Genomic DNA, 12,830 nt, shown 5'->3' with positions numbered 1-12,830 from the left:
TACTGGTTTTGAAATTACCACCTTAGTTAAGTCACCATTTTAAAAGAATTTTGAGCATCAACACAAAATTTTGGAGAGTAAATAATTGGATTTCAGATTCATGGAAGGAAGTAGTAAACTTCATCCCACTCAACACATGCCAAGAGAATACACACAAGAGAATCTTAGCACATTTAACAGTTTTTCAGTTTACAATTTTAGTTTCCATACAAATGGACAGAGCCCTGCTGTTCATTATCCAAACATGGATAACTCAGTGCAAAGAGCACTGGATTCAAAGCCCAAAGGCCTGGACTCAAATACAACATATGCCACTTTCTCCCCAAGTGACTTTGGGGAAGTCACTTAAATCCTTTGAACCTTTTCTATCTATAAAATGAGCAAGTTGAAGTAAGATAGCATTTGGACTTCCTTCAAACTCTGCTCTCCATGAACCCCACAATTTGTTTGACTTTGAAATGGATTATAAGCTTCTCAGTTTGTTTTATAACTTCATAATATTTTTCAATTATTCATAAATAGAGTTATAGAATTTAGTTTTACAGAACCAAAGGTAGAATAGGTAATAGTCTTGATAACTGGGAGTATGCCCTTAGTTATGTCCCATGGGCATAAGGAGGGAGAGCAATTCCTCTCTCAGCCTCTCAAGAGTCAGCCTTCAGACTACCAAAGGCTGTCACCTTTCCAGAATTCTACAGCTGCTCCTCTCCTGGATCATCCAGTTAGTAAATGTCCAAGGTCAGATTTGAACTCAGGAAGATAAACTTTCTTGACCTCTGGCCCAGTACTCTATCCATTGTGCTGCCTACCTTCCCAGGACTGCTTTACACTCTCAGAAATTGATGAAAACCCCTAAAGAGTTTTTGTTTATATGTATTATATTCATCAATATGTACTATTTTAGAAATTAAAACCAATATTTTCAAATATCTATTAATACATTCTAAATAGCAACAATCCTATTAAATATTTACATAAACCACAAGTTTTTAATTGGAAAAACTATTTTACAACCCCCCCCCCTTAAAAAAGTGAGAAGGGGGTGGCTAGGAGGCACAGTGGATAGAGCACTGGCCCTGGAGTCAGGAGGACCTGAGTTCAAATATGACCTCAGACAGGTAAAATAATTACCTAGCTGTGTGGCCTTGGGCAAGCCACTTAACCCCATTGCCTAGCAAAAAAAAGTGAGAAGTGTGGCATTGTTTTACATGTTTTTGCAAATCTTCTTAATGTGTGGCATAAAAGGCAGTTGGATTTTCATAATTGCTTCTGCATTCAATCTGTTGCAATGTGTTGTTTTGGTTGAAGAATATGAAGAAATCAGGTCTCACACAGGTAGCTGGGGAAAATAAGGAGTATTTTAATAAGGAAATAATGTCTTAGTATTCTTATGAAAAGAGTTGTGACTTCACAGACTCCTGAAAAGATCTGGGGAACTGCTAAAGGTTTTTTCACCATATTTAGAGAACCATTCATTGCTCTAGCCCTTCTCCCCCTCTCTTTTGTTTTAGTTTTGCTTTGATTTAGTTTTGGTTTTGATTTACAGATGTGGAAACTGCAGCCCAGAGAGGGTAAATGGCTTCCCCAAAGGTGGTAAACATCAGAGGTAGGACCTTTTGAGCAGATGTGCAAAATAATCCTTGGATGAGATCCAACATGTTTCTCACTTTTCACTGATTCCATTTGCCATTTTGCTATTGAGAACTATGCTCTCATATTGGCCCATTCTACAAAATCCACCAATTTTTAAAATATTCTCCAAGAACTAGAAAAATTAAATATGGTTCTTCCCACTATGCATCCCAGTGGGGAGCCCATCTCTTCCAAAATACTCTTTGAATTTTTAAGAAAAGTTTTCTTTCTTGTCTGGGAAGATTAGTGTCTATAACCCAGGGAGGAGGCCTCCATGGACTGCTTCTTTTAATTTCCCATCATTTATCTTAGCTGAATGAATACTCCCTAAATCTTGGTCCTTTAGAATTGGAGTTGTTTCTGTTTTTCCATTGACTGAACACAGGACCGGAGGGCACCATGTTATAACTTTGGGAAGGAACAGTCCCAAAGGTCAGCTTGGGTTGGGATTTTCCTCATGAATTCATGAATGGGGTCTTGAAATTTCTAGCTTCCATTGACCTCCTGACTGAGGTTTGAGCCAGTACTCTGAGCCTTTGCTTAACCTCTCTGGGTATAAATTTCCTCCTCTGTAAAATGACTCAGTTGGATTAGATTGAGTTTCTTTACCTGGAGTCTGTGAATTTGTCTAAAAAAAACTTTTGACACATGCTAGCTACATGATTGCTTAACTCCCTGGTCCTCCAGGCTATTTAAAGTATGTGTTGATCTACACTGATAGAGGGAGTTTCCTCGTTGGAAGGGCCTGTTAACAAACATTTATAAAGCCCTGAGTGTGCTTAATAGAGGCAATTGAAACTACAGGTCTTTCCAGTAGCAAATCTGCAAGTAGAGTTGTTCTTCTCTCATTGAGAGCATTCTTGTGTCTTTTCTGAGGATAGATGATTGAGGCAGCCAATTCTTGGCCTTCTCTTGCAGTTTCTGCCTTATTTGTTAAAGGGTGAAGCATTTTCCTATAGAATACTTTAAGGAAATTTTTATCTGGGTTCATCTTAAGAGCCCAAAGGTTAGTACCTGCCTTCCCACCATCACCACCACCCACAACAGATATCTTTCAAACACATACTTTTTTTTTTTAGGTTTTTGCAAGGCAAATGAGGTTAAGTGGCTTGCCCAAGGCCACACAGCTAGGTAATTATTAAGTATCTGAGGCCAGATTTGAACTCATGTACTCCTGACTCCAGGGCTGGTACTCTATCCACTGCACCACCTAGATGCCCCACATACTTTTTTTTAAAGACAAAGTGATGGCACATTTGCTTGGAGATAGAGAAGAGAGGATGGGAAATTTTAGGCAAGCCAGATATTTTCCACAAATATTGTTATAGACAATGAAGCAGAGAATTACAGAATTTCAAAGATAGCAGGAACTTCTATGTGAGTCAACCCTCTCCCAAAGTAGGAATTTCCTCTTTGACATCCCCTAGCTTAGTGTGATATTTATCAGTTTTCTAAAAGACTTCCTAGGCAACCACTTCTGCTTTGGAATAATTAAACATGAGCTTCAAATTCTCCTCTGAGCCCCCTCCAAACATGTTTCTGGGTTTGCTCTCAGGGACCAAGCAGAGGAAATATAACCCCCCATGTCAGCATGATGTTTGACATAGGCTATTATATGTTCCTCTCCCATCACTCCAATCCAATGCTATCCAATATGGCAGCCACCCCTAGTCTTGTGTCTTCTTTGACCTTGAATAGGAACATCTACTCTTTGCTGAAAGGTCTTCAACAAAGGGGACCCATCACATCTTAAGGCAACCCAACTCACTTTGGCCAGCTTTAGATTTTAGAAAGTTGTTCTTAAGATCAAATCTAGCTGTCTTTGTGACTTTTACTTCTTCATCTGCTGGCTGAGTTCCCATACAAAACAAAGTTAGTCTCTCCTCCATCTTCATCTAAATCATTAATAAAAATGTTAAACCTCACCATCTTGTTGGCCTTCCATAGTCCTCTTCTCCAAGATGAATATATCCAGTTCCCTTTCATCAGGACTCTCATGACATGATCTCCAGTCCCTCCCCCATCTTGGTGATCCCTCCTCACCCAGGCTGTATCTAGGCTGTCAATATCTTTCCTAAAATATTAGTTGTCCACGACTGATCCACTGGTGTTTACCTTTGTTAAGTCTTTCTTTGGGTAGAAACTCTCTCAAGTCATCCCTAGTGAAAAGGGAGCTTTTGCAAGCAAATTTGCATTAATAAGAAAACAGATTCCCCCCCCCCAAACCTTTGATTGGCAGGGGGAAAAAAAGCCTGCTGGCAGTTAGGATGACTTAGGTGGGGGGAGGATTCATGAGTTCATGGAATCTCTTCTCAATGACTCTGGCTTTGCCAACCTAAAAGTCATTGCTACCAGAGGCTGAAACATTCTGTCTTTCTTGCTCCCAGACCCGGGACATGTAAGAAATGATGTTTGCCACAACAGTCATGCCATAAAAATTGTAATTATTTTTTAAAATGCTTTGTCAACTTTCCGAGATGGAAGCTGTGGAAGAGCAAGCTTTATCAGGAGCTATTGATTGTCCTAAAAAGCTCTTATTGTAAACATAATGATCACACCAACATGTGAATCACATCCCGCTCTTTTAAAAGAAATGGTGAACATGAATGGAATGACAACAAAACAAAGACCACCAAAACAAGGGGCAGAGGAACTGTCCTGAGATCACAAATCCATGACAGACAATTCCATCAACAAGTTAAGAGACAGCTATTAAGGACCTACTATGTGCCACAGAAGCAAAAAGAGGTTATATTCTTTTGTTTTTGCTTTACAAGGCAATGGGGTTAAGTGACTTGCCCAAGGTCACACAGCTAGGTAATTATTAAGTGTCTGAGACAAAATTTGAACTCAAGTCCACCAGACTCCAGGGCCTGTGCTCTATCCACTGGGCCACTTAGCTTCCCTGGGAAGGGAACAAGCATTTATGAAGAGTTCATTGAACTAAGAAATGGAGTTAAAAGTACAATTGAAAAGAAAATCCCTGCCCTCAAGGAGCTTACATTCTAATTGGAAGGGAATGCACCTACATATAAGCACTTTAAAACATTGTCTAACTGAGGAGACAATACAAAATCAGGGAACTGAAAAGCAGGGCAGGGTTATTTATTGGGGATGGTACACGGAATCAAAATCCAGAGTCAGAAACAGTGCTGGGAGAGAAAAGAAACCAGGGAAGGTGAGCTAGAATGTTGATGGGAGGTTGAATCACAATCAGAGAATTTTAGAGCTGGAAGGAGCCCCAACAGCTGGGTAATCCAAACCCAACCAGAAAAAGAATTCCCCTCAGAGCATACTGATTAAGGAATATCTAACCTTTAATTAAAGGTCTTCAACAAAGGGAACCCATCATGCACATCTCAAGTCTCTCCCACTTTTAACCAGCTCTAATCTTTTAGAAAGTTGTTCCTAAGATCAAGTTTAATACACTCCCTTTGTGACTCCTCCTTTCTCTCCTATATCTGCCTGCCAGGACCCACAAAAACAAACCTAGTCCCTCTTCCATCTATATAAATGCTAGATATTTTTATTTTTTATGTTATCTTTTTTTATTTAAGGCAATAGAGTTAAGTGACTTGCCCAAGGCCACACAGCTAGGTAATTATTAAGTGTCTAAGGCCAGATTTAAACTCAGGTACTCCTAATTCCAGAGCCAGCTCTCAACCCACTATGCCACCTAGCTGCCCCTAGCTATTTTCATTATCACTATTATCAAGAGTAGTGGTAGGGGTAATTTTGTGTAACAATAGTAGTAGTAGTAGCAATAGTAGTGGCAGTAGTAACAGCAGCAGCAGTAGCAAAAGCAGTAGTAGTAGCCGTAGTAGTAATAGTAGTAGTAATCGCAGTAAAAGTAGTAGTGATATAAGTAGTAGTAGTACTAGTAGCAGTAGTAGTAGTAGTGGTAGTAGTAACAGTAGTAGCAGCAGTAGTAGTAGTAGTAACAGGAAGAGTAGCAGTTAACTTTCTAGTGTTAGTAGTAGCAACAACAGTAGCAGTAGTAGCAGTAATTATTAACTTTTTAGTTATGAGTAGTGGCAGCAATAACAGTAGCAGAAGCAGAAATAGTAGCAGTAGTAATAGAAGTGGTGCTAACAGTAGTAATAGCGATAGTAGTAGCTGCAGTAGCACCAATTGTTGTGTGGGGGTGATGGTGGCAGTAGCAGTAGTTATAGTCAATAGTCCTTTAAATGGCACAGACCTTTCACCTTCTTGGGTGCCCTCCTTTAGATATGCTCTAGCTCCTCAGTGGTCTTACTCAGCTATGGTGCCAAAAACTAACTAAAGGCTCAAAGGAAATCGTAAATTAGTATTTTTTCAAACCCTCTGAGGAGGGCAGAAGACAGAGGGACTCTCAATTCCCACCTTCTACCAATGGAAACTTTCTTCAAGCAGTCTGAGAACATGGTAATTCTTTGGGCTGTAATGTCACATAGTTGATTCATTTTGATCTTGGAATCTGTTAAAACCTCCAGATCTTTCTCAGATTGGCTGCTATCTATCCTGTCTTGTACTTGGAAAGTAAAGTTTGAAATCCAGGCATAAGGGCCCTTTTTTTTCTTGTTAAATTTCATCTTAAGAGACTCAGTCTATCAAGGTTGTTGTGGAATCGTGCCACTGTCATCCTTGATTTGCCATCTTATTTTGTTACTAATATTGTTCAGTCATTTCAGATGTATCTGATTCTCAGGGACCCCATTTCAGTTTTCTTGGCAAAGATACTGGAATGGTTTGCCATTTCCTTCTCTAGCTCATTTCACAGATGAGAAAACTGAGGCAGACAGGGTTAAGGGTCACACGGATAAATCTTCGTGACACCAGACTTGATGCTCTATCCACTTCATCTCCCAGCTACTCCTATAATTTAATTGTACTATCATCTAATTCATATCGATTCATAAATTATACAACCAATCCACTAAATCAAGTGTCTATGTCCTTGAGAGACAGCCAGGGTTTCCTGGAGAAATGTTTTTATAAAGTACCTTGGTCTTTTTATATAAAAAGTTAATGGAATCATAGAAAGTCAAGAGTTTGAAAGTCCTTAGAACATAGAATATCAGAGTTAGGAGGACATTAATAATAGAAATAATAATATTTATTTAGGGTTTCAAAATTTTCAAAGCACTTTTACAAATATTATTTCATTCTATCTATCTATCTTGCTTGTTTATTTGGAACATAGACCATCAGAACTAGTATAATCTAGCCCAAGGTCCTTCATGTTTTGGGGGGTCCTGAATCCCTTTGGCAGTATGGGGAAGCCCATGGTTCCCTTCACAGAACAATGGTTTTTAAATCATTGAAGAAAATGCTCCATTTCAAAAAGAGGTCAGATTCCACCAGATTCCAACTTCATTGACCCCCTAAAATCTGTCTCTCAGGTCCCCACTTCCTAGCTGGACAGGTCATGTAACCTCTGCCTGCCTTTGGTTTCATCATCTCTTAAGAGGAGATGAAAATAATAAATACCTACTTTGCAGGGTTGTTGTGAGGATCAAAAGAGATAAATGATTAGCATAGGGTCTGGCGCATAGTAATTGCTATAGAAATAGCCCTATTGTAGTCTAACCCTCTCACTTTAAGAGAAAACTGAAAAGATCCCCTTAGGTTGTACAGTCAGGGTCAGGGGCTGCTGGGTCTCCTAACTTCCCTGCTAGTGATGTCTCCAACATACACACTCCCCTTGACACAACTCAGCTTTTGAGGCAAAGCTCCAGATGGAACATTCAGAACAAATCTGACCCAATTTGCCTGCTTGCACTTCACCTGAGAGCAGGAACCTCCACTCTCCTGACTTGCAGGCCTATCTCCTTCCCAGAGGAGCACACAGCCTATTGCATTTTCTGGAGGTGGACATGGCTGTGAGGGACCAAGAAAAGGGTCAGCATCAGCACCCTCTCAACTTCACTACCTAGTGATCTGAAAAGGTCACAACTCCTTCTGATCACCTCTCAGCTGTATATGCTAATAAAGGTGGAGGAAGCCAAGAAAGGAAACCCACAAATGGTCAAAACCCTTAGTCTAGCTCTGACTTTCAACCTTTACCAAACTTTGATCAGAACTGTTTGACTAAGTTGGCATAGCCCCAAGGCATGCAAAATTAACCCTTTGGGTGCCATCTCTCTCTCTCTCTCTCTCTCTCTCTCTCTCTCTCTCTCTCTCTCTCTCCTTCCCTCCCTCCCTCCCTCCCTCTCCTCCTTCTCTGCTAAAAGGAATTAAAACTCAATGGAAGACCAGTAATGGAAATGAGAAATAAGAAAGAGATGATCTGGATACTGATCAAACTGAGTCATCTTTCTTTTTTCTTCTTCCTCCTCCCTCCTCTGCCTTTCCTCTTTCACCCTTCTTCAGATTCCTTTCCTCCTTCTATTTCTTTCATTCCTTTCCTCTTTCTTCATCTCTCTCATTCCTACTGTTACCCTATTCTCTTCTATTTACCCATCACCTTCCTTCTCTTCCCCACCTTCCTTTGCCTTCATAATTCTTTCCATTTTCGCCTTTCTTCTCTTCTTATTCTCCTTTTGTTCTTCTCTCTATCCATAACCTTCTCTTCCCCTTCTTCTTCTTCTCCCTTCTTCAAACTCCTTCTCTTTCCACTTTCCTCCTTCCTTCTCCCTCTCCTCTTCCCATATCTCATTCTCCTCCTGCCATGCTCCTCTCTCTACCCATCATCTTTCTTCTCTTTCCCTTTTCTTTTCCTTCCTCCCTCCAAAATTGTAACCTAGATATTGGTTTCCCTTAGAAATACTTGAATTATGACAGAACCTGGGCCTTGGGGAGAGAATATGACTTAGCCAGGGCTGCACAGCTGGTAATTATCAGATCCAGTACTGGAACCCAGTCTCTTGAATCAAGTACAATTATCTTCAAATATTTGAAGAGCTGCCATGTGGGGAAAGGCCAGAAAACTAAGCACCCTGAGTTCAAATTTGACCTCAGACACTTTCTGGCTGGAAAGGTCATGTAACCTCTGACTTGGTTTCATCATCTGTTAAGAGGAGATGAAAATAATAAATACCCACTTTGCAGGGTTGTTGTGAGGATCAAATGAAATAAATGCTTAGCATAGGATCTGGTGCATAGTAATTGCTATAGAAATATTATTATTGTGACTTCACACTGCCTCTTGTTCCTTTGGGACCTCCGTTTTTCCCCTTTCCGCCTTCCTTAGGACTTCATCATCTTGATCATTCCCATCCTCTCTACCACCAACTATTCCTCCTTTTCCACTAGTTTCTTCCCTTCTGCCTTCAAACATGCTGAGGTCCTTTACACTTTGCTTATTTAATCCCTCATTCTACAAGAAGCCTTTCCAATTATCCTTAATGCTAATGCCTTCTGTCTAAGATTGCCTCCAAATTGTCCTTTATATGTCTTATTAGTTCTTGATTTTTCTCCCAACTCTGACATCCTGTGTTCTAAGGGCCCTCCCAGCTTTGATAGTGTGTAAGACTCTTTCCACTTCTGAATTCTCTGACATCTGACCTGAGTTCACTATTATCTTTGTATGGTTTTTGTAAGGCTCAAATGAAATTGTAAATTAGTAAAGCATTTTTTCAAACACTTTTTTAGCATTCTAGAAATGTTAGTTATATGATTATTATTTCATGACTCTTCTTGGAGGCAACTAGGTAGCTGCTATGGATAGTTTTGAGCCTATAGTGGTTAAGACTTGAGATAAAATTTACCCTCAGACATTACCTCAGCTATGTAATCCTGGGTAAGTCACTTGACCTCTACATGCATCAGTTTCCTCAGTTGTAAAATGGGGATAATCATAGCTCCTATTACCTAGGGTTGTTATAAGGATCAATGGAAATAATATTTGTAAAATTTTGAAAATTTTAGTAGGCTATAAGAATGGTAGCTATTAGTAATTTCATTATTAGATCATGATTTGAAAATATTACTTTTAAGGGGTGGCTAGGTGGTATAGTAGATAAAGCACCGGCCCTGGAGTCAGGAGTACCTGGGTTCAAATCTGGTCTCAGACACTTAATAATTACCTAGCTGTGTGGCCTTGGGCAAGCCATTTAACCCTGTTTGCCTTGCAAAAAAAAAGAAAATATTACTTTTAAAAAACTGAATTTATGATTTCATTGATATAGAGAACTCCAAAGGAATTCCTTCTCTAATTATAAATCATCATTGAGTTGTTTGGGGAACTGGGATTTAAGTGACTTGCCCAGGATCATACACTCAATTTGTGTCAAAATCAAAACTTGAACCATGACCTGTTGATTCCAAGACTGGCTTCCTTTTAGGGGTCTGCTAGCAAATGTTTAATAAAAGTACATATAACACACTTTTAAGTTTTGTCTGCATTGTTGACATTTTCTTCATCATTTTCTTAAGTCTAGACAGTCAACAAAATAATAAATCAAGCCCTGATTGTCTCTGATTTCTGAGTATAAATGCTACCATTGAAAATTTAACAACCAGATCGCCAGAGTCAGTTTGAACTAGCTCCAGAGTTGGGAGGATCCTTAGAACATGAATGTCAGAACTTGGAGAGTCCTTAGAACATAGAATGTCAGAGGTGGGAGGGGTTTTAGAACATAGAATATCAGAGTTGCTCTCAAACCTCAGTTCCTATTTTGAAAATAATACAAAAATAATAATAAAGATAAATTCAACTGAAAAAGAGGCTATTATTAATAATAATTATTATATTATTAGTAGCTATTATTCTGTCTTCTAAGCTATTGAAGTAACATGTTAATTTTTTTTGCAACTCCTAAATTTCAGGACTCTGAGACAATACTTAGGTTGCCCCTCCCCAGTTACATTTCTTTTTCAAATTGAGTAAGACAATACAATCCATTATTGTTCAAATCTTCTATCACAATTCAGACCTTATTTGAATCTGAAATAGACCACAACCATTATGAATGCTCAGCACAGTGTCTGGAATTGATTAGTAGGGAGGTGTCTGATTTCAAAAAAATTCCAACTAACATCAGGGAAAAGGTCACAAGGAAAACTGAGTTACAGCAGCTAGATATCACTGAATTGATATACCAAACTTATAGCAGATGGGGGAATAGGAGATTATAGCAGCTTTTGCCAGGGAAAAATTTATTTTGAACTAAATAATAAAAACTCCCATTTCTGTAACATCAATGGAACACTTTCCAAACAACCATTCCATCTTGCAAACTTTATTAATAAATTTTTTTTGGTCCTGATTTCTGATTTCACCCACAAGGGGTCTTCCTAGTATGGAAAGACCCTTTGTTGGTGCAACCGGGCAACCTTTTGCTTAGAGTGTTAGTGAGGCTCAGGGACTTTTCTGTGGGCACCCAACTGAAGGACCTGGTAAAGGTCTTCCCAACTGCAAGTTCAGCCTTATCTATGGCACAATGCTAGCTTTCACTTCCATTTTACACATGAGGGAATGGACATGGAGAGAGAAATTGAGCTGTCAAAAGTCACAAGCAGTTTCTAATGATCATAACTTCGATTCCAAATCAATTCTATTAATTCTCACTTGATCCAGTCATTCCCATGAATTGTTGTCCTGTATCTCTCCTCCCTCATTTACAAGCATTACCTCCCTTTCCTTTCTTCTCACAAGTTTCTAAATCTTCTGGAGTCTAGTTTCTGATCTCATTATTCAAGTAAAAATGTTCTTTCCAAAGTTATCAGGATCCTTTCATTGCTGAATCTAATAGTCTTTACCATTGCCTCACCTTTTGACACTTTTAATCCTTAATCATCCTCCTCTCCTAAATTTTCTCTTTTCTGGGTTTTTGAGACACCCCTCTCTCCTGGTTCTCCTATATATCTGACTTCTACTTCTCCATCTCCTTCCTTGGATCCCCATTCAGGTCATCATCACTCACTATGAGTATTTCCCAAGTCCATATCCTGAACCACCTTCTCTTTTTTCCTCTACTCCTTTACTTGATGATCTCATCAGTTCTCATGAATTCAACTTTCATCTCTTTTCAGATGATTCCCTATTTTTCAGCCCTCATCTCTCCTGACTGCTATCAGTATGTCCAAAGTACAGTTTCTTTAGCTTTCCCTCCCCCAGCCCAGAACACTCTGTCTTCCAAACTTTCCTGATTTCCTTTTTTTTTTTGGTTTTTGAAAAGCAATGGGGTTAAGTGAATTGCCCAAGGTCACACAGCTAGGTAATTTCAGTGTCTTGAGATCATATTTGAACTCAGGTCCTCCTGACTCCAGGGCCAGTGCTCTATCCATTACACCCCCTAATTTCCCCTACTTCCCTGATTCTTGAGGATGACACCATCCTTCTTGTCACCCATTTTGGCATCATCAGCATTTTCTTTAACTCCTCAATCTCACTTCCTATATCCAATAAGTATCTTCTCTATCTCCACATCTTTCATATATGTCCTTTTTTCTTCATTCCTGCAGACCCTCATCACCTCTCTCCTAGCCTGCAGCAATAGCCTCCTGATGGATCTCCCCAATTCAAGCCTTATTCTTGCCACAACTGCCAGAAGAACTTTCCTAAAGTGTCAGTTTGACCATGTCACTCCCCTGCTCAATAACATCATTGGCTCCCCTACTATCTCTAGGATCAAATCTAGACCTCTTTCTTTGTCATATGAAATTCATACAACCTAGTCTCCTCTCCTGCCTCCTGCAGGAGATGTTTTCCCCTGATATCAACTCTGCTCCCTCCTTCTCTCCCCCAGCACTAGTGCCTTCCCCTCTCAGCCTTCCCTTTTTGTTGTAATTAATGTCATCCAGCTAGTCATTAGCAGAACATGGACTTGATTGGTAAGAATACAAGGACACAAGAATCCAGAAGCTGCAAGGACACTCTCAAGGTCCCTCAAGAACTTTGGAATTAACTGTGACACATGGAAGACACTGGCATGAGACCATCCAGTATGGCAGAATTGCAGTAGCTCAAAAGAAACATGAGATGCTCAAATTTAGAGACATCTCCACTTCAAATGTAATTGTGGACAATTTGTGCCCAATCTAGGTAGAGTCTTCTGAATGCTTATTGATCTGATCAGCCAGTCAGACACACTCTACTTTGACCCCAGTATAATGATGTCATTTTGGTTCTCTTCAAGAATGAAGTTTAAGGGAAAGTAAAGGCATTGTGCTAAACACAAATAGCATCTTATTCTATCCTCACCATTACCCTGGGAAATACATTTTTATCACTATTTTATAAATCAAAGAGGCAGAGTTTGTGATTTTCCAGGGCC

At 39.5% G+C, this 12,830-nt stretch overlaps 1 protein-coding gene and 1 long non-coding RNA gene across 5 annotated transcripts in view; one reads left to right on the top strand and one right to left on the bottom strand.

Annotated features, from left to right (window-relative positions):
• FHAD1 (forkhead associated phosphopeptide binding domain 1) overlaps positions 1-12,830 on the top strand; it is a 195,336-nt gene that overhangs the window by 28,365 nt on the left and 154,141 nt on the right. The window lies entirely within an intron of this gene.
• Positions 1-12,830, bottom strand: part of LOC141509116 (uncharacterized) — a 52,175-nt gene that overhangs the window by 6,266 nt on the left and 33,079 nt on the right. The window lies entirely within an intron of this gene.

This window comes from Macrotis lagotis, chromosome 1, assembly GCF_037893015.1.
Source record: "Macrotis lagotis isolate mMagLag1 chromosome 1, bilby.v1.9.chrom.fasta, whole genome shotgun sequence".
NCBI classification, from domain to species: Eukaryota; Metazoa; Chordata; class Mammalia; order Peramelemorphia; family Peramelidae; genus Macrotis; species Macrotis lagotis.
The sequence above is the reverse complement of the archived record's forward strand: the minus strand, read 5'-3'. Positions and strand labels throughout refer to the sequence as shown.